The sequence below is a fragment of the Lytechinus variegatus genome, chromosome 12 (assembly GCF_018143015.1).
Source record: "Lytechinus variegatus isolate NC3 chromosome 12, Lvar_3.0, whole genome shotgun sequence".
Lineage (NCBI taxonomy): Eukaryota > Metazoa > Echinodermata > Echinoidea > Temnopleuroida > Toxopneustidae > Lytechinus > Lytechinus variegatus.
In genome coordinates, this window is record NC_054751.1 from 28654559 (window position 1) to 28678917 (window position 24359).

Genomic DNA, 24359 nt, shown 5'->3' on the forward strand with positions numbered 1-24359 from the left:
TTCTCACTTTTCCCTCTTCCTCTCTCCCAATGACCCCTCCCCTCACTCTATATTCTCTCCCCATACCCTCATACCCCACCTCCCCATGTCCTTTAACCCCACCACCTCTCATTTCTCTCACAGCCCCTACCCCCCCCCCCTTCTCTCTCTCGCTCTCCTCTCGTGAACAGGGATGCCACTTTAACTTTATTTAAAAAAGAAAAGCATCTGGAATGGGACCTGCTTTGCACACTTTTTCCAAGAAAATACTGCAATGGCAGGAATTCCTATTTTGAAAAGTGGCATCTCTGTTAAAAAAAATATGAAGTAATAACATAAGACATCATGATGATTTTCAGTATTCAAATAGCATTTTTTATTCAGTTTTCAACAAACTCCAACACACATTTGAAAAGAGAACAATAGGATGCAAAAGATGCTTATTTGTTAATTTTCTTTTTAAATGTACGTGGAGGGTGATATCTAAAATTCTTCAAATACACTTGGTAGTGATAAAATTTCCTTCTTTCCTTCAATAACACAAATATATAAGTTCAATTCAGTGATAAGCATGCCATCACATTTTTAAATGCATGGCATGTACCGCTATTTAACAATCGGTCTAAAAATGATCATCAAATCCTTGCAAGTATTTGAGATTATATCCATTAATTTCTTAGTGTTTTTGTTTACATTGAAAATGTACACGTGCCAAAATGACTACAGGGGTAATACATATTCCACCTTGCTCTTTCCTTAAACATAATAGTCATCATTGCCTGATCATATCCATTAAAATGTATCTCATGAGGCAAATGCAGAACTGAGGTGTACGGAGAGTAGGGCATGCCACGTTGTAGTCACACGAGGGCACCAAACCAGGGTGTTCGAGGTGAAGACATATTTGGTGATGATCATGGGGTGATCGTCTTTAGGTCAGCAGTATGAGACAGTGGAGAAGGTCAAAGTTCACTCAATCAACAGTATATTTATCCTAATATATATCCAATAGGGATGTACAGTTCATTCTTTGATACATGCACCTTAAATCCACTACACATTCTATTTGCTGATATCCCCCGCTGCTGCTGATGCTATAGCCTTGTTCTTGTTCATCCTCCTCCTGACGTACCATACAAGGAAAAAGGTCGCCGCATATGTGGCAACTACACACTGTAGAAAGAAAATATGCGACACAAAGTAGATCGTGAGAAACTCGGTAAAATTACAGGTGATGCCAATCATTAATTGAGCACAGATACTTTTTTTTTTTTTTACACCATCATTATCAAATTATTTTGCACGTAACGTGCCGGTAGTTATCCGATGCATTTGATTTTCTTTGCCCTCTGAACAAATATTAAGATCCATTTTCTTTATGGCTAGTACTTTTTACATAAAATGTAATAGTTCTAATTTGACCTTCTATTCTATTCTATTCTGGGGCATGGGTAAAAATATAAAACATATCTCTGTCCAAAAGAAATAAATAAAAATCATAGATAGACTTATACATGTACATTATCTTTCTTTTGTTTGTTATAATCATAATCTATCCATGAGAAAAAGTGTTCCAGGAGTATTGTAGCATATTGTTGTTCATGTCACTATTCCATTACCTTAATCCCCAATGATTTATATGCCAGGCTAATGCGGGAGGATTGTGGTCCTCCCCCGGTACAGCTCTCATTATCCCAATACTTTTTTTTATGTTCAATCATTATATCACTGTTTATGACTTTATTGAAACAGAAAAATTCCATTATCAAAACGAATTTACATACCTTCCCCACCCCTGTTGACTTCCTTTAATGTTAAGGAAATAGCAGTTATCTCATAAATTCAATTTTAGATGCCCATAAAAATGTGAATGCTTTTGTTTCTTTCTATATCAAATTCAATAGATTTCTTGAAATCGATGTACACTAAAGTTTTAAAGTACTCACATTCCTCTTGCCAAATGTTGTGTCTGCATTGAACCACTTCTTGATCCCTGTGTAGTGGGCAAATTGGGATTCATCTACATATCCTCCACCCATGATTCTGTTATACAGGGAAATATAAGAGAAACTAGAATTTAATTCGTCATGCGGACGAATTAGGTGGTCTGTCATGATTTGTCATTCAGTGTCGGCTGATCTATGAGATAAATCATTTAGATATCATTGATAATCTTGATCGTAGACATCCTAAGAATAGGTTTTGACCATTGCTAAATGTGATTATTGATGTGGTGATGACAATCGTCAGACATACATATTGAAACAGATACATACAAGATAAATGATTATATATATAGATGGATGGAGTGATGGATGGAGCGATGGATGGATCAAGTGATTGATTGATAGATAAATGATAGGTGGTTATATTAATAAAACATAGATAGACAGACAGACAGACATATAGATAGATAAATAGATAGATAGATAGAGACAAATAGATTGATAAAGATAGATAGCCAGACAGACATACATATCGAAACATAGAGACAGGCAGATAGATTGATATATAGAATGATAGATATACATATCTAAACAGATAGATATGTTATATTAGACAGAGAGAGAGAGATAGATAGACAGATACATATACAAAGTAGGTAGATAGACAGATTGACATATATATGGATAGATAGAGTGAGAGAGATGCAAGTCTGACGCCTAACCGATTGAGCTAGCATATTTCCCATAGACTTTACACGTAAGCAAATTTGAGAATTACAATTCCAATTTTGCAAGCGAAATACAGGCATGATCCCGGCATCTGATCAAAAAATGGAGGGCACACTTCCAAAAGCTTATAATCTCAGCTACAACATATTAAAAGCTCAGGGGAAAACTGACAAGAACAAGTGGAATGCCTCTGGCCGTCTCACCTGCATCACGCGGTTCAATATAGCAGCAGTGCTGACTATGAATACTACTCTAACTCGCACAAGATGTTCAGTGATACATGGTTACTCTTATGTCCAAGTTTAATGAACTAGACCACTTTTTATGAACTAGACCAATAAACTTACAGAGATATGATGGTTATTCAACAAAAAACCCCAACATGGCCAAAGTTCATTGACCTTACATGACCTTTGACCTTGATCATGTGACCTGAAACTCGCACAGGATGTTCAGTGATACTTGATTACTCTTATGTACAAGTTTCATGAATCAGATCCATAAACATTCAAAGTTATGATGGTAATTCAACAGATACAACCAATTCGGCCAAAGTTCATTGACCTTTGACCTTAGTCATGTGACCTGAAATGAGCACAGGATGTTCAGTGATACTTGATTACTCTCATGTCCAAGTTCAATGAACTAGACCAATAAACTTTCAAAGTTATGATGGTAATTCAACAGATACCCCCGATTCGGCCAAAGTTCATTGACCCTAAATGACCTTTGACCTTAATCATGAGACCTGAAACTTGCACAAAATGTTCAGTGATGCTTGATTACTATTATGTCCAAGTTTCATTAATCAGATCCATAAACTTTCAAAGTTATGATGGGAATTCAACAGATATCCCCAATTCAGCCAAAGTTCATTGACCCTAAATGACCTTTGACCTTGGTCATGTGACGTGAAGCTCATGCAGGATGTTCAGTGATACTTGATTAACCTTATGTCCAAGTTTCATGAACTAGGTCCATATATTTTCTAAGTTATGATGACATTTCAAAAACTTAACCTCAGGTTAAGATTTCGATGTTGATTCCTCCAACATGGTCTAAGTTCATTGACCCTAAATGACCTTTGACCTTGGTCATGTGACATGAAACTCTAATAGGATGTTCAGTAATACTTGATTAACCTTATGGCCAAGTTTTATGAACTAGGTCCATATACTTTCTAAGTTATGACATCATTTCAAAAACTTAACCTCAGGTTAAGATTTGATGTTGACGCCGCCGTCGCCGCCGCCGCCGCCGTCGGAAAAGCGGCGCCTATAGTCTCACTTTGCTTCGCAGGTGAGACAAAAAATGGAGATATGGCTCACGAAATAGAGGAATGTCGAATCTAGTATTGAGAAAAAGTCATGTCCCATAGAGATTACACGCAAAATTAGGAAAAATGACATGCCTTTATTATTTGCAATTTTTCAGGATGATCCGTTTATCAAAATAAAAAATAAAGGAATATGTCATAAAGAATAAGAATTTAGCTACAACATATCGAAAATTGGGCGATAATTGACCAATATTCACGGAGTTAAAGCCTAATTTGCATAATTATTATGACGTCATAACAAGGAAAATCAATATTTTGACTTCCGACGCCATTTTGATGACGTCATGATCTAATTGAGGGACAATGGTGACATGAAATCAAATTTAAAACTCATACTCTATCGATATATGAAAAAAAAATTGGGGGTCAATGGACTATTTAAAGAGCTATAGTGATTTTTCAATAGGCATGTTTTTGCCCATATACGGCATATAGTGAGAGCTCGCGCGCACACGTGCTGCAAACTTTAACGGGTGTTAATTTCGTTATCATTGGTCATAGAGAGCTAAATTGGGTATCAAATCGTTCAAAATTATATTATCAATGCAATGATGTAAAAAATACGGTGTTTTTGCACTGCGTTAAGGCATTACGCGCGGAAACGCGCGCGCACAGGTGTGCGCGCGCAAATTTTTGAAATGCTTAGAATGACCTACAACGTACTCTACTCTGGTCAAGAAGTGATTTTGAGCATTTTAAAATTTTGACGCGCGCGTCGTGACCTCCAGGTGACCTTTGATGTCATGACTTGATGACCTTTGACCTTAAGTTGGTATGATGTTAATTTGATTGATTTTTAAAAATTGATAATGGAGATATGATTGATAATGTGATTTTACAAAATGGCGCCTAGATGACGTCATCATGACCTGATGACCTTGAAAAGCTTATTCTGACGTGTCCATGACAGATCCTATGTATGACGAAAAATTCAGCAAAATTGATTCAGCCGATTCGGAGAAAAGTTGGCGACAAACATAGGGTGCGAAAAATAAATCAATGAAATGCTAACAATTACAATTAAAATACTAGAATTTAATTCGTCATGCGGACGAATTAGGTGGTCTGTCATGATTTGTCATTCAGTGTCGGCTGATGTATGAAATAAATCATTTAGATATCATTGATAATCTTGATCGTAGACATCCTAAGAATAAGTTTTGACCATTACTAAATGTGATTATTGATGTGGTGATGACAATCGTCAGACAAACATCTTCAAACAGATACATACAAGATAGATGATTATACCTCACGGATCAACACGGCAATGCCGGCATGATCCGGGGAGGTCCGGGATAATTTTGCCCCAGATGACTGTGAACACGGCATCAACACAGCAAATTTTTGAAATGCTTTAAATGACCTGAAACGTACTCTCGTTTGGTAAAAAAGTGATTTTGAGCATTTTAAAATTTTGACGCGCGCGTCGTGACCTTCAGGTGACCTTTGATGACATGATTTGATGACCCTTGACCTGAACTTAATGTGATGTTAATTTGATTGATTTTTGATAATTGATAATGGAGATATGATTGATAATGTGATTTTACAAAATGGCGCCTAGATGACGTCATCATGACCTGATGACCTTGAAAAGCTTCACTGCACGTGTCCATGACAGATCCTATAAATGACATGAAATTCAATGAAATTGATCAAGTCGATTTTGAGATAACTTGGCGACAAAAAAATCGTTAAAAATAAATAAATAAAAATAAGAAAATTCTGACGAAATTAAGAGGTGATCTGTCATAAATGACAGACCACCTAACTAGAATTTAATTCGTCATGCGGACGAATTAGGTGGTCTGTCATGATTTGTCATTCAGTGTCGGCTGATGTATGAAATAAATCATTTAGATATCATTGATAATCTTGATCGTAGACATCCTAAGAATAAGTTTTGACCATTGCTAAATGTGATTATTGATGTGGTGATGACAATCGTCAGACATACATCTTCAAACAGATACATACAAGATAGATGATTATACCTCACGGATCAACACGGCAATGCCGGCATGATCCGGGGAGGTCCGGGATAGTTTTGCCCCAGATGACTGTGAACACGGCATCAACACGGCAGCTTCACACGGATCTACACGGATCATGCCGGCAGAGCACGTCGTCAACACGGACCAATACGTCAGCAACACGGACCTACACGTCAGCTACATGGACCACCACGTCAGCAACACGGACCTACACGTCAGCAATATGGACGAACACGTCAAATGCGTTATCCATTGAGCTAGCATATTCCCCATAGAGATTACACGTAAGCAAATTTGAGAATTACAATTCCAATTTTGCAAGCGAAATACGGGCATGATCCCGGCATCTGATCAAAAAATGGAGGGCATATTTTCAAAAGCTTAGAATCTCGGCTACAACATACTAAAAATTCAGGGAAAACTGACAAGAAGAAATGGAGATATGGCTCACGAAATAGAGGAATGTCGAATCTAGTTTTGAGAAAAGGTCATGTCCCATAGAGATTACACGCAAAATACATGTGATATGAAAAAAGTAATTATAATCTGTTTTATCTTGCTTAATTTAAACTTTTATACCTTTAAATTATCATAAAGGATCATGTAAGAAGCGGCAAAAAGAAAAAAAAAGTGAAAAAAAAATTCATCTTGTTCACCCCAGGACTCGAACCCGCGCCCTTTAGAAAGCAGTCAAAGCCACGATATTCCCCATAGAGAATACACGTAAGCAATTTTGAGAATTACAAGTCCAATTTTGCAAGCGAAATACAGGCATGATCCTGGCATCTGATCAAAAAATGGTGGGCACACTTCCGAAAGCTTAGAATCTCAGCTACAACATACTCAAAGCTCAGGGAAAACTGACAAGAAAAAATGGAGATATGGCTCACGAAATAGAGGAATGTCGAATATAGTTTTGAGAAAAAGTCATGTCCCATAGAGATTACACGCAAAATGAGGAAAAATGACATGCCTCTTTTCAATGCTGTTTTACGCAATGATGCGTTTCTCAAAACGAAAATTTATGTTAACTGATGAGAAAGAGTACATTCTAAACTACAACATATCGAAATGTGGGCGAAAAACGATCTATATTCGAGAAGTTACAACCAAATTTGCATAAATTTGATGACGTCATTTTTGAAAAAAATGAAATTTTTAGTTTAGGCGTCATTTTGATGACGTCATGATCAAATTGAGGGACAATGGTGACATGAAATCAAATTTACAACTCATACTCTATCGATATATGAAAAAAAAATTGGGGGTCAACGGACTATTTAAAGAGCTACAGTGAATTTACAATAGGCATGTTTTTGCCCATATATGGCCTGTAGTGAGAGCTCGCGCGCACACGTAATACACGTAAGCAATTTTGAGAATTACAAGTCCAATTTTGCAAGCGAAATACAGGCATGATCCTGGCATCTGATCAAAAAATGGTGGGCACACTTCCGAAAGCTTAGAATCTCAGCTACAACATACTCAAAGCTCAGGGAAAACTGACAAGAAAAAATGGAGATATGGCTCACGAAATAGAGGAATGTCGAATATAGTTTTGAGGAAAGGTCATGTCCCATAGAGATTACACGCAAAATACATGTGATATGAAAAAAAGTAATTATAATCTGTTTTATCTTGCTAAATTTAAACTTTTATACCTTTAAATTATCATAAAGGATCATGTAAGAAGTGGCAAAAAGAAAAAAAAGTGAAAAAAAAATTCATCTTGTTCACCCCAGGACTCGAACCCGCGCCCTTTAGAAAGCAGTCAAAGCCACGATATTCCCCATAGAGAATACACGTAAGCAATTTTGAGAATTACAAGTCCAATTTTGCAAGTGAAATACGGGCATGATCCCGGCATCTGATCAAAAAATCAAAAAGTCAGACATACATCTTCAAACAGATACATACAAGATAGATGATTATACCTCACGGATCAACACGGCAATGCCGGCATGATCCGGGGAGGTCCGGGATAGTTTTGCCCCAGATGACTGTGAACACGGCATCAACACGGCAGCTTCACACGGATCTACATGGATCATGCCGGCAGAGCACGTCGTCAACACGGACCAATACGTCAGCAACACGGACCTACACGTCAGCTACACGGACCACCACGTCAGCAACACGGACCTACACGTCAGCAATACGGACGAACACGTCAAATGCGTTATCCATTGAGCTAGCATATTCCCCATAGAGATTACACGTAAGCAAATTTGAGAATTACAATTCCAATTTTGCAAGCGAAATACGGGCATGATCCCGGCATCTGATAAAAAAATAGAGGGCATATTTTCGAAAGCTTAGAATCTCGGCTACAACATACTAAAAATTCAGGGAAAACTGACAAGAAGAAATGGAGATATGGCTCACGAAATAGAGGAATGTCGAATCTAGTTTTGAGAAAAAGTCATGTCCCATAGAGATTACACGCAAAATGAGGAAAAATGACATGCCTCTTTTCAATGCTGTTTTACGCAATGATGCGTTTCTCAAAACGAAAATTTATGTTGACTGACGAGAAAGAGTACATTCTAAACTACAACATATCGAAATGTGGACGAAAAACGATCTATATTCGAGAAGTTACAACCAAATTTGCATAAATTTGATGACGTCATTTTTGAAAAAATGAAATTTTTAGTTTAGGCGCCATTTTGATGACGTCATGATCAAATTGAGGGACAATGGTGACATGAAATCAAATTTACAACTCATACTCTATCGATATATGAAAAAAAAATTGGGGGTCAACGGACTATTTAAAGAGCTACAGTGAATTTACAATAGGCATGTTTTTGCCCGTATATGGCCTGTAGTGAGAGCTCGCGCGCACACGTGCTGCAAACTTTAATGTGTTTTAATTTCGTTATTAATGGTCGTAGAAGGTTGATCAAGGTATCAAATTGTTCAGAATTTTATTATCAATGAAATGATGTAAAAAAAACGGTGTTTCTGCGTTTCGTTATGGCGTTACGCGCGGAAACGCGCACGCATGCGTGCGCGCGCGCAAATTTTTGAAATGCTTAGAATGACCTGAAACGTACTCTCGTTTGGTCAAAAAGTGATTTTGAGCATTTTTAAATTTTGACGCGCGCGTACGCGCCCGTCGTGACCTCTAGGTGACCTTTAATGACATGACCTGATGACCCTTGACCTGAAGTTGATGTGATGTAAATTTGATTGATTTTTGATAATTGATAATGGAGATGTGATTGATAATGTGATTTTACAAAATGGCGCCTAGATGACGTCATCATGACCTGTTGACCTTGAAAAGCTTATTTTGACGTGTCCATGACAGAACCTATAGATGACATAAAATTCAATGAAATTGACCATGTCCATTTTGAGAAAACTTGGCGACAAGAAAATCCGTAAAAATAAATAATAACTAGAATTTAATTCGTCATGCGGACGAATTAGGTGGTCTGTCATGATTTTTCATTCAGAGTCGGCTAATGTATAAAATGAATAATTTAGATATGATTGATAATCTTGATTCTAGACATCCTAAGAATAAATTTTGACCATTGCTCAATGTGATTATTAATGTTTCCCATAGACTTTACACGTAAGCAATTTTGAGAATTACAATTCCAATATTGCAAGTGAAAAACGGGCATGATCCCGGCATCTGATCAAAAAGTGGAGGGCACATTACCGAAAGCCCAGAATCTCAGCTATAACATATTAAAAGCTCTGGCAAAACTGACCAGAAGAAATGGAGATATGGCTCACGAAATAGAGGAATGTCGAATCTAGTTTTGAGAAAAAGTCATGTCCCATAGAGATTACACACAAAATACATGTGATATGAAAAAAACAATTATAATCTGTTTTATCTTGCTAAATTTTAACTTTCATACCTTTTAATTATCATAAAGGATCATGTAAGAGGTGGCAAAAAGAAAAAAAAATGAAAAAAAATCATCTTTTCTACCCCAGGAATCGAACCTCCGCCCTCGAGAAAGCAAGTCAAATGCGTTATCCATTGAGCCACGATATTCCCCATAGAGATTACACGTAAGCAATTTTGAAAATTACAATTCTAATTTTGCAAGTGAAATACGGGCATGATCCCGGCATCTGATCAAAAAATGGAGGGCACACTTCCGATAGCCCAGAATCTCAGCTACAACATGTTAAAAGCTCAAGGAAAGCTGACAAGAAAAAATGGAGATATGGCTCACGAAATAGAGGAATGTCGAATCTAGTTTTGGGAAAAAGTCATGTCCCATAGAGATTACACGCAAAATGAGGAAAAATGACATGCCTCTTTTCATCGCTGTTTTACGCAATGATGCGTTTCTCAAAACGAATATTCATCTTAACTGAGGAGAAAGAGTACATTATAAACTACAACATATTGAAATCTGGGCGAAAAATGATCTATATTCGAGAAGTTACAGCCAAATTTGCATAAATTTGATGACGTCATTTTTGAAAAAAATGAAATTTTTAGTTTGGGCGCCTATTTGATGACGTCACGATATAATTTAGGGACAATGGTGACATGAAATCAAATTTACAATTAATACTCTATCGATATATGAAAAAAAAATTGGGGGTCAACGGACTTTTTAAAGAGCTACAGTGAATTTACAATAGGCATGTTTTTGCCCATATATGGCCTATAGTGAGAGCTCGCGCGCACACGTGCTGCAAAGTTTAACGGGTGTTAATTTCGTTATTAATGGTTGTAGAAAGTTGATCAAGGTATCAAATTGCTCAGAATTTTATTAGCAATGCAATGATATTAAAGAAACCGTTTTTCTGCGTTGCGTTAAGGTGTAACGCGCGGAAACGCAAATTTTTGAAATGCTTAAAATGACCTGAAACGTACCCAAAAAAATTTATAGGTCATTTGGACGATTTTTTTACCTTTGACGCGCGCGTACGCGCGCGTCATGACCTCTACATGACCTTTGATGACATTGACATTTGACCCTTGACATGAAGTTAATGTCATGTAAATATTGTTAATTTTTGACAATTGATAATGAAGATATGATCAAATGAAGAATTTTACAAAATGGCGCGTAGATGACGTCATCATGACCATATGACCTTGAAAAGCTTATTTTGCCGTCTCTATGATAGAATCTATATATGACGAAAAAATCAGCAAAATTGATTCAGCCAATTTCGAGAAAAGTTGGCGACAAAAAATAGGTACTATGAATAAAGAAATAAAGAAAATTCTGACGAAATCAAGAGGTGATCTGTCGTAGACAGACCACCTAAAAAGAAAATTCTGACGAAATTAAGAGGTGATCTGTCATAAATGACAGACCACCTAATTACATTACTTCATACTCAATGCCTATTAAACTTTGGATGCCAACACTAAAGAATTGCAGTATTTTAGGGGGATGAAATCAAGTACTTCATGTGGAAAAAAAAAAGTAGTTTCAAATTTTCTGTCATTTGGACATGTTTATTTTTATTTATTCATTTTATCTATTATTTATTTATTTATTCATTCATTCATTCATACATTCATCCATTTATTTTTTTCATTTTTTTTTTGGGGGGGAAGCATTTTGTGTTAAACCAGAACTACTTTTATTTAAAAAAAAATAATTAAAAATACTGCAAAAATGAAGAGTTGGTATTTCTGTATTAAGAAGCAACTTAGACCTGAGACAATAAGGACTAATGAGCGCACTTTGTTCTTGTCAAAGAGGTCTTTCATGCCTCGGCTAACAACAATACATACGTGTGTACTTGGTACCAAATAATTTGACTAGAAGCAAAGTAAAGAACATTTATGGTCATTAGCAAATGAATATTTCATTTGTCTTCTTTAGAAAGGGTAGCCTGTTCAGTCAATAATCAGTACTGAATAATACATATATACATAGAACAGTCACGACAATACATTATATAGAGTACAAGGCAAATGAACAGACAATGTATTTTGGAAAAGATAAATTACCCACCAGCAAGCAAAGGGTGGAAAAAGGAAGAGGAGGGGTAGGATGAATACATGTAGGTGATAAGGAAATATTCTGGTGGTATCCAACTCAACATTTTTCAATTTTGAAGTCATTGATTGAATCATGCAAAGTTCACATTTCTATTGTTTTTTTCTTCCAAGGTTTACATGTAGTCCAAGCTACATGTACAAGTAGGAATTTGGAGTTGGAGGCCTGGGTGTCATAATAAAGCTTTGTGATTGATAACGGGACTGGCTTCTAGGATTGATTACATAGAATAGTGTGTATGATCAATCGTCAAACAAAAAGCTCAATGATCAATCACCAAGCTTGAAGGTCAAGTCCACCCCAGAAAATTGTTGATTTGAATCGATGGAGAAAAATCAAACAAACATAACGCTGCAAATTTCACCGAAATTGGATGTAAAATAAGAAAGTTATGACATTTTTAAGTTCTGCTTATTTTTCACACAACAGTTAAATGCACAACTCAGCGATATGCAAATGAGAGAGTCGATGATGTTCATCCCTCACTATTTCTTTTGTTTTTATTGTTTGAATAATACAATATTTTAATTTTTACAGATTTGAAAATAAGGATCAACTTAACTTAAACATAAACTGTTAAAATAATGGTAATTCCACATGTTCAGGGAGAAATAAAAATTTGTTGCACTTGACAAGGGGGAGAAAATTAGAATATTTCATATAATAAAATACAAAAGAAATAGTGAGTCGGTGACGTCATCAGTCTGTCAATTTGATACCAACCAGGATGTGCATAGAACTGTTTTGTGATTTTAAGCGAAACTTTAAAATGTCATAACTTTCTTATTTTACATCCGATTTTGATGAAATTTTCAATGCTTTGCTTGTTGGATTTTTCTCCTTTTTTCAAATCAACTTTTTGTTGGGGTGGACTTGTCCTTTAATATTACTGGGGCCTGTTCATGTCTTTTTTAGTCCAGGCTACATGTAGAAGAGGCATGACCATGTTTTTTCATATAAATATACAATATTTTTTTATGGTTTCTTGTCAATTCAAGGGTGCTGATTACGAATCTGAATGATGCAACTCGTATAACCTTGAGCATTTTCTGCAAATGTGCAAAATCAAATATTGCCACCAAAATATGCAAATTACCCATGATAATTATAAAACTACCCCACATATTGGCTAAAAAACACATGCAATTGTGTGAAGGATTAAAATACTCTCTGAAAATAATTATTTTTGACAAAATATGTATTTTCTTGACATTCAAAATGGCCACCATAGACCTCTCTATAATGTACAATATGAACATTGACAAAAATTAATTTTCACAAACATGAGTGGTAAACTCCCGGAAGGGGCACTACCATATATTGGTGGTACGGGAACGTGCTGCTTGGATGACCCCCTTTTTCAGACTCAATTTTCAGTTCTCTCGATACTCCAAATGACAAAAGTTCAGTTCAGAAGACACCAAGCCCCGCTCGCAAGACCCCCGTTACGAGACATCTCAGTTCTCCAGCCCTACCAAAATTGTCCAGCGCGAGCACCGCATGCGAGAGAGATGCACATACGTCTTTGCAACTCCCTACATAATACTAGTAGCCGCTCTACGGATGGGTGAGTGCACAGCGCTATGGTGCAACGTATTTGCAGTGCCGCGATCCTGTTCCACAGACCCTGTTTTTCACACCGCTCGGTATATATTTAGTTCCGAAGACCCTGTATTATACCCTTTTAGTCAGTTCCTTAGACCCCCATTTCAGAGTTTCGTGAGGCACGCCCCCATCAAAAAATGATTTTAGTGCCCCCCCCCCCCCGGGCTAAACTTCTAATGGTGATCTATTGATTACAAATAATTATAATTATTTATAATCAATTTTCAAATTTCATTAATTGTCGGATAATTATTTTTATCTATGACATCGCTTATCGAAACTACATGTACGTCATAACAAAGCGGTTCATTGGTCAAGCCTATTGTATTTGCTTTGTTGACAAACGGATGGAGGGATCTTCATGAGATCAGTCTGGTAAGAACCCTTCAATTTTTCACCTTTTAATTAACCAATGTTGTTTAAACCTACATACACATTAAGGTGTAAAAATTGATAAAATCACAAACATTTATGTGATTTCTATCTACAAAGATTAGGTATGTGACCCAAAAAAAAAAAAAAAGATCTTCCATATGATACCAAAAACTCTAATTTTCATCAAGAAATTATAGTTATTCCAGTTTAAGTCGCGCATTTTCATCCAAATTTGTGGTCATTGTCTTTAATGTGAAGTCAATGAAATACAGAACGGATATTTGTGACCATTTTGAACCCAAGTTTTCAACAGGCTCTAACTTCTTTGTTTTTATAGCCCTTTTAAGTATTGTGGCGTGATAGGGGGGGGGTGTTATATACAAGGGATGATTAAAGAGATGAGGAGAGGGAGGGGCCGGAGCGGAGAGACCAGAGTGGAGAGAGACAGAGAAGAGAAATAATAGGGGGAAGTCTCTGCACTTGCACTCTATTCTTCTCACAATTTCTCATCAATCTCCGCCAAATATCAATCATTCATAACGGTAAGCTGCCACCATCTAGCCTTTTTATGAGAGCACTAGATTCTCCTCTCTTTACAACATTCGTTTATAAAGAGACTCCAGACTCGCTGGAGCATAAATAAAATAAATATCCACAAAACCAATCATTCCAATTGGCTTATTTGCCAACACAATACATACATCACAACTCGTAATCGGTCACCTGACCTCAAGACACTGAAAATCGTAAACATTTGCATCTTCCTTCGTGTACGCTATTTCACATGCTCTCCAGCATCTCCTAAGAAATCTGCCTCATTGCAACAATTCTGGTAAGTGGAAACATTGCATGATTTTATTATTTACTAATAAATTAATCTAAGAATTCACCATCAAACAAGACAAGCAAACTAGTAATTTTGAACACTAAAACGTGCACCAATAATCTAATTCATCAACAGCAACTCATGATTCAGCATAGCACACATATACAACGCCGCACACTCAGTGCCTCACTGGCAAAGTCGAACTTGCCAAATCAATATACTACAACTCAATACATTAAAGGTCTCTCTCTCACAGTCTCTCGTGCTAACTCTTCATAATTGGTAGCGAGCAATCTAAGGCACAATGACATGGAAAAGTGATTTCGTTCTATAAATGATCTCATTTTCTAAATTTGCTATCTCGAGTAGAAGTAAATGTACCAATCATTGTTGTCACTTCTGTAACTAACGTTCACACCAGACAGTTACTCTAGTAAAATACATAACTCTGTATTCAGTAATTGTTCAACTGAATCAATAACAAGTAATTCTTTATTAATAAACTTTAACTAACAGCTAGGCATTGTTGCCAATATGAAGTTGTGTTCTGTTCAATAAATTCTTCTTTGATGTATGTATACTATGTACAATATCTACAGACGACACCTCATGAACATGTTTTGTCGTCATAATTTATTCAAAGTACTTGTCGTCATTTCTATATGACAACAATAAATATTCTTAAAAACCAAGTAATGTGTCTTAAATTCTATCTATGTTCTTAATCACTACTATCATGAGACTGATCAAAGTAAGTTGATCGAACTGTACTAGTTTCCTTCCTACAAATATACTTATCACTCCAGCAAAAAGTATGAAAAGAAGTTCTATTCTCTGCTACGTCTAGCCTCTCTATCACTTTCTAAAACTTGGCCCTTAGCCATCCACTAAACTCTTTCCTTATCCTGAGCTAAAACGCTCAAAAAAACTGACTTTCAACTTCAATCCAACAGAGTCACCGCTCAACGGGTCATTTTACCAAACTGGCCTATCCGCCCCTTAAAGTATTCAACGATAGCTCACTTTGTCGGCTTATCATTTCACTTTTTACTAACCTTAGTCTTTAGATAGGACAAGTCTCAAATTGTCACATTCCTTCCTATCGCAACTATCAGAACTTACTTGACATCTTTATAAACTTAAATCCAAGGAAAATCCGAATTCCTCCAAGGATTCTTTCCTTATTGTTTTTTCAAAGAAAACTATCCAGTAAACCTAATCGTAGTGCTGCAGCCGAACCGCCGAACCGAACGGAAGTTCGCCGAACTTGGCACTTCCGAACCGGACCGAACCGAACCGAACACAAAGGCCTGGTTCGGAAGTTCGGTAAAAAAAAAAAAATGTTAACATGCAATGCGTAAGTGTGATGACTACATACTAGATTTAAGTATAAAATTAAACAAAAAAATATTGGTTAGTGATTGTGCACAAAGAGAATTCCACTCAATATATTTTTAAAATCCACTATGATAGCTCCCATCACGTCTTTGATTGAACTGTTATCAACTTAAGAATATTTTATTAACATAAATATATTTTTTCTTGATAAAATGAGGGGACATTTTGAAGCTTAACTCGGTATAAAAGTGTGGTGTAATTACGTATTGCCATAATCGATCGTGATCGTAATCGGACCTAATCATTTTGTATTTAATAAAGAAAAAGAACCAGACATAAATTCATTCCTCGTAAATGACAAAGTATGACAGTTTCGGTCTCGTGTTTGATTAAATTTTTATCATTTTCAATTTTTTTTATAAACATGAATATATTTTTTTCCTTATAAAATGTGGGGACATTTTAAGCTTAACTCAGTTAAAAAGTGTAGTTGAATTACGTATTGCTGTAATCGGACGTACATTTAATTGTTTTGTATTTTAAAAAAAAAAAAAAAGACAAATTAATTCCTTGTGACTGACAAAGTAATGGTAAAGTATATATATTCCACCTTCTGAAATTTCCATATTAATATAAAAGATAAATAAATAAGAGATGAAGGAATGAGGGTGAAAAACAGAAAATATAAAAATTCAAACCAAATCAACGCATGTTCCCTGATCGATGTTCCGGAAATGGTTGGTAAGGAAAGTTGAAACAGGAAGTCCAAACAACCTGCTCTCGGTTGCTATTATACAGGTAAAATTCGTATTCCGAACTTGAAACGTTTTTCCATTGTCAATATTTTCTTAAAAGTGGTTTAATCTGGTCAATTACTGAAAATGAAATGATAAAGTATCGGTTCCGTCTTAGTTCTGACGATCAACGCGGGTGATTTCACAACACTAAAATACAGTGTAATCCCATGTACTCATTTTCGTGTTGGAAATATGTTTGAAGTTACGTAGCGTCGATCTTTCTGGACAAAGAATGGACTGATATTTTATCTTTTTAAAGTAATTCATTGACCAGATTTCACCACTTTTGAAAATAGGGACTTTCTAAAACACTCATATTCTTTGGAATGTGAATTTTACCGGTATAATAACAGTTGAGTGGAGGTTGTAAGTCTACTGTTTCGACATTCCCGATCAACACTTTCCAATTTGAGAAGCTGCGTTGGCAATGACATCGCAATTAGGCCTGGGACGATTGTCATTTTCACCATTCGATTATTTCCTGAAAAAATAATCGAATGATTTGATTGTTCGTTGGGGAATCACGTCTTTTAAGTCACAATAGGTGACCTAATTTATGGTGACCCCCCCCCCCCCATGAAGAAATCTCCATCAAAGTCACATGTTTAGCATAAATGAAAGTAGGCCCTTTTCCCTCGTTTCCATGATTTTTATATCAAAAGAAACTACATGAAATGAGATTAAATCTTTCAGTATATTGTTCCAATGATAATCTTTCCTAAATCAATGCTGTTACTCTGGCATCATGCATACATCCCTCCAAGTGCCACACCCCTTCATATGAATGAATCAGCCCAGATCAGCCCAAAGACGTAAACAACTCATTCATGAAGTATTCTTTGAGATTGACCCCAGGTGGAGCATTTCACTTGAAAAATTTCATCCCTTGCCCACACCATTTCTCCGCCCCCACTTGTGGCACTGTCCACGATGCTACACATGTATTTAAAAAAAATATTTTGCAAAATATTTCATTTGAAATACCTTCAAAATTACGATTTTTTTATCATTTGAACCAACATGTATAACTGGGTCTATTTTTGGAGACTAGTCCAGAAAGTACTGGGGAAGACGGGCGCATGTTGGAATGTCGTTTTCATTGTGTGAGGGGGATATAAAAAGGTTGCATTGTTTTGAAACATGAAAGGAATTGTCCGGCTCCCACCCTATCTTTCTCTCTCTCTCTCTCTCTCTCTCACACACACACACACAGATGGGGGAGGGGTCAATTCATTTCTGAAGTCATGACCTTTCCTGATAAGGGAACCACTGCCTTCTTCTTTGTTTCCCAAAGTTTCATTGGCTATCCGAAGGTCCAATCAGCTCAAGTGAGCTGGTTGTGTGTTTACTTATTGTTTTGTGCACGCAGACAATGACTTATTTTGTGTATCGACGGCAAGGTCGGGTGGGATTAAAATTTTCGGAGCGCTTTCATGTTGGTGTGTAACTGTGAATGTGATACAATCATTGATCATTTTTGAAAAATTACCTCGGTAACATAATTTTTAAACCTGTATGAAGTATTCAAAAACCATTGTCATCGTTGTTTTCTTGTTTTTGTTATTATTATCATAACCAGGATCTACCGAACATTCGATTAGTGTAAATTTTTCTAATTTTTTTTTTCGATTGGTGATTGGCGGCATGCCAATCGAACCATTCGATCAATCGATGTTTACTCCCAGGCCTAATCGTAATCGATCATGATCAAGCTACTTGAAATAATCATGAAAAAAATATTCTGATCTTTGTAATTCTGTTTCTGTCCTGATTCTCTCATTATCAATATTTTTTCTTTTTTTTAAATTTTCATTTTAAAAAAGAAAGTAGAAATGACTTATTTTTTGTTTAAAGATTAAAACAAAAGAAAGTTCAACAATTTTCATAACTATTCTTTTTAGAAACAAAATTTATTATAAATATATGACAGATCATGCTGGAGATCACTTGTTTGTGGGTCGGCGATCTTTATTTTTTTATATGTTAAATATAATTTGGCATTTATTGCCGAACCCCGAACCGAACCAAAGTTCGGAAAAAAATTGCCGAACCCTGCCGAACCGAACCGAACCCGAACATGCCGCCTGACTTGCAGCACTACCTAATCGTCTCATGAAAAGATTGTATTGATAAATCAATACATCCCTAATAATCCCTCTACTTTTACTATACATGTCTATTTCAGAAGGAGTAAGGGCTTTGATAATTCGAAATAGAAAATGACTGCCTTTATCCTAGGAGGCATCCTAGATAATAGAACAATTTACATATTTACAACTTTGCCTGAACTACATGTATCAGGAACTCATCAAAATCCTAATCTCAACTATCTGTCCCATAAAAGATCAAGGATCTATAATCAGGTAAGATCTGAAAATAATCAATATTCATCTGTTAACATTAAGTCCTATTCCTAACAATACTATGATCTTCAGAAAAGATCAAGGATGCCTCATCAAGAAACGCTCAAATAAACTGACCTTCAACTTCATTCCAACAGAGTCACCGCTCAACGGGTCATTTCACCAAACTGGCCTATCCGCCCCTTAAAGTATTCAACGATAGCTCACTTTGTCGGCTTATCATTTCACTTTTTACTAACCTTAGTCTTTAGATAGGACAAGTCTCAAATTGTCACATTCCTTCCTATCGCAACTATCAGAACTTACTTGACATCTTTATAAACTTAAATCCAAGGAAAATCCGAATTCCTCCAAGGATTCTTTCCTTATTGTTTTTTCAAAGAAAACTATCCAGTAAACCTAATCGTCTCATGAAAAGATTGTATTGATAAATCAATACATCCCTAATAATCCCTCTACTTTTACTATACATGTCTATTTCAGAAGGAGTAAAGGCTTTGATAATTCGAAATAGAAAATGACTGCCTTTATCCTAGGAGGCATCCTAGATAATAGAACAATTTACATATTTACAACTTTGCCTGAACTACATGTATCAGGAACTCATCAAAATCCTAATCTCAACTATCTGTCCTATAAAAGATCAAGGATCTATAATCAGGTAAGATCTGAAAATAATCAATATTCATCTGTTAACATTAAGTCCTATTCCTAACAATACTATGATCTTCAGAAAAGATCAAGGATGCCTCATCAAGAAACGCTCAAATAAACTGACCTTCAACTTCATTCCAACAGAGTCACCGCTCAACGGGTCATTTTACCAAACTGGCCTATCCGCCCCTTAAAGTATTCAACGATAGCTCACTTTGTCGGCTTATCATTTCACTTTTTACTAACCTTAGTCTTTAGATAGGACAAGTCTCAAATTGTCACATTCCTTCCTATCGCAACTATCAGAACTTACTTGACATCTTTATAAACAAACTTAAATCCAAGGAAAATCCGAATTCCTCCAAGGATTCTATCCTTATTGTTTTTTCAAAGAAACCTATCCAGTAAACCTAATCGTCTCATGAAAAGATTGTATTGATAAATCAATACATCCCTAATAATCCCTCTACTTTTACTATACATGTCTATTTCAGAAGGAGTAAAGGCTTTGATAATTCGAAATAGAAAATGACTGCCTTTATCCTAGGAGGCATCCTAGATAATAGAATAATTTACATATTTACAACTTTGCCTGAACTACATGTATCAGGAACTCATCAAAATCCTAATCTCAACTATCTGTCCTATAAAAGATCAAGGATCTATAATCAGGTAAGATCTGAAAATAATTAACATTCATCTGTTAACATTGAGTCCTATTCCTAACAATACTATGATCTTCAGAAAAGATCAAGGATGCCTCATCAAGAGACCCCTGGTGACATATGTCTAAGTTACTAAGGCTCTCAGCCTTCTGCTCCCAAAATTCATCTTTATTAAGATATACCTGTAAGTGTAACTAATAAATTCATAATGTCCAGATTCAAATAAACCATTAATGTCACGGAAACTACCGTGGGTAAGGTTAGACGAGAAGCACGGTTGCATTCGAGACAGATATCACTCTGCTCAACGACCTGGGCCGCGTCTCAATTGTTGGAGCTTATTTTCATTCAGCCACAGAAGAGTCTAAACACTCTACCAAAATATCAGTTCACCTTACCCAAGAAAGGTTTCTTACAAGTGACTAATAACAAATAAGAATACATCAATACATAAACATCATCATTATCAATAACATTTATAAATTGACTGACAACTGGCACATTTTAAAACCGACCAAACTTGGCACATTTTGATAGAGACCAAAATTGGCACTTTTCGAAATTGACCAAAATTGGCACATTTTGATATTGACCAAAATTGGCACTTTTGAACTTGACCAAAATTGGCACCTTTGAAATCGACCAAAATTGGCACATTTTGAACTTGACCAAAATTGGCACATTTTGAACTTGACCAAAATTGGCACTTTTTGAACTTGACCAAAATATTGGCATATAAAAACTGACCAAGTATATTGGCATCTTTTCAACTTGACGAAAATATCGGCATATTAAAACTGACCAAGTATTATTGGCATCTTTTCAACTTGACGAAAATATCGGCATGTAAAAACTGACCAAGTATTATTGGCATCTTTTTAACTTGACCAATAATGGCACATCTTGAAATCTACCAAAATACATTGGCAAATATTTCACACATTTATGGTTTAAAACAAAAACAAACATCTCTAATGCGCATACTGACGCACCATGAAAATCCATGAACGCAACATAGAATAAACCCCTTTCCATAATGGCAAAATGAGAATATAGTATGACGCAACTTCAAACAACCTTTATGTGACCCAATTTCTCCTATAAAACTTAAAAAAAAAAAATCAAGATAATTAATTTGGAATCTCACATTCAGCAATCATTATGGTAAATATTCTTCTCATAAAATAGTCAGCAAATATTACTGGAGAAATAAAGATTAAATTACCTTGAAAGGTTTGCCCACTTGTCCGGAAAAATGTCTGTCAAAATGATGCTAATCTCGGTACTGTGCACAACAAATCTTTATCTGAATCAATGGTAATTTTCGTTATAAAAAGTAACTTTTATGGGGCAAGAAATGAAACGTGCATTTTATTGATTACGATTGCTAATGGTTTCTGACCAGAAGTAGCCATGACCAGTGCTACGTCACAATAGAAAGTACTAACTAAAAGACGCTACCAAAAATGGTGCATTATGACGTCACACTTTGTTTGTTATGTAAGTTTTGCTAGTTTACTTTTTTAGTGATTCCGTCACAGTATTTTAGGTATCAATGGAAAGGTGAAAGAAAGCTCAATTGATGTGTAATCATTTCACTTTGTAATTTTCCTTCTTAATACTGTATGTGTAAAATAATTTCTTCTCATTAATTCTAATCATGCAAATTATGCAAATCACAATTACTCACCTTTTTTTTGCCAAATGAAGGTGATCATGATAGATAATTTTTATAGTTTAGCTGGCATCATGTAGATAATTTCCTAAATGAAGTTGTTTAAAGTATTGTTTTTGTAATTTCTAATGTTTTCTTTGTTTTGCTGATATAAATTAAAAGTTTTTTTTAACTTTAGTATACTATTGTATACATGTATGTACGTGGTCTTTTTTTACATATGAAAATTATCATTCCTTTTGTACTTTGTAAGTTTGTATGACCAAATAAAAATATACCTATTTTCTGATGTATTTGATTGTTTCACCAATTCCTTATAGTCAGGGGCCTTAGCAAAATTTTGGGGACAGAATTTACAAAAGCGTCGTTGCTTGCATGTGGGTCCCTGGTATCAAAAGCATTAATTCTAGATAGGGTGCCCCAAAATCGGTGAAGGGCAACCTATTTCAAAATGCTAATTTAAGCAAATTTTAGGCAAAAAACTCATAATTCACCTTATCTCACTAGAAATAATTTTCAAATGCCCAATTTTTGTGTATTTGGGTCTCCTCTTGCTAAATATTCAACTGCAGTTTTTTTTATTAAATTGGTGAGTACAAATCAATTCTTAAGGTTACTTTATGCAAATATCCCGACACAAGGGCGACGGAAGAGGGGGGGAGGCGAGACTGAGTGCTATAGCACTAGCGCATATAGACTTGGTCAAATTAGCGCATGCGCCCTACATCCTCAGTACCAGTCTCGATCGGCCATTTTGCTGTAGATTCTGAAAGAAGAAGAGCTACCGCGACATTTTCACTTTTTATTTTTTTGAGGTTCCAGTCTGTGCCTCGATGTCAGGATACTGCCACACGTTAGAACTTCATCCATATGATGTAATCGTGGTAAGTGCATAATTTCTGTTTTCACAATTCAGTTTTTACAAAATATTTTGACCATAAATGACCCTAGTCCTGGGTCTACGGTCAAATACACGTTACGCCCCTGGGCTCCATAAAGAAGTACACCATGTATACATGTAGGCCTACATAGTACATGTATGTCAAATTAAAAATATAAAAAATATCATGATCATGGAGTCCTCAACAGTGGCACAGATACAAATTTTGACCAGCGCAAGTGTTGTGATATGCTATTGAATGGGAAAACAGAGTTTTCAATTTTACTGACCTGCTGAAACGTGGAATTTAAGACATTCTGAAACAGAAAAGGCAGTTTTTTAAAACGGAAAATCACGGACACTGACACTGGCTAAAAATTGCATCATTCGTTGGAGAAGAAACATTTAAAAACGATTTAAAATAATAAATAACGTTACCTTTGTTGTTTTTTATTTAATAAAATATGTTTTTTATTACAACACTGGTAAGTGCTAGGACTGGTGGTACTCTGCCCCTGCCAGTCACCGGATTCGCCGGTCGCGCCGCCGCCGCTACACCCCCACTGCGCCACAAGCAGTAAGGTACCGTACCGTACTAGCACTGGCACGACAACTTGACTCAGTCAACCGGCTCAGGGTCAGACTGCATCCTTGCACTTCGCACGACTTAATCAAATCATTTTTTTAAAGGAAATTTAGATAATTACCATTTTCATGCATAACAGAATTTCAATGTGACTACATTTTCCATTTTAATTCAATAAATCGGGAGGAAATGCTCAAATACTTACATAGTTTTTCCTCCAGAAAAAGAGAAGTGATCCGTGATGATGGACTTCAATTGGCAATTGAATTACCTATTAAGACATAACGATTATAATAACAAATAACGATATTTTTTTTATTTTAAAAACATTATTTTGAAACAAAAAATTAAATTATCTTAAAAATGTTTTTGTTTTGAATATTACAATTTTAATACTATTTTTATTATGAATATTTTTACTCTTTAAAATGATGGACTGGTACTGCCGATCAATAATCGACCACACGTAATTTCGATTGATTAGAGTCGACCTCGTTTTTATACAGTTGTACTGAAGGGCCTATCGATAACTGTCGATGTTCAGCATCTATAGAGACATACCGGAGAGATATTAATAACGCCTAATTAGTATACATCTCTATG

The 24359-nt window shown here is 35.8% G+C and overlaps 1 long non-coding RNA gene across 1 annotated transcript; it reads right to left on the reverse strand.

Annotated features, from left to right (window-relative positions):
* Positions 1–331: 331 nt before the first annotated feature.
* LOC121425394 lies at positions 332–24043 on the reverse strand. Its single transcript, XR_005971490.1, has 3 exons — positions 23962–24043; positions 1926–2022; positions 332–1152 (listed from the first exon to the last, which is right to left on the reverse strand). It is a non-coding gene; the product is annotated as an uncharacterized LOC121425394 (long non-coding RNA).
* Positions 24044–24359: the final 316 nt, after the last annotated feature.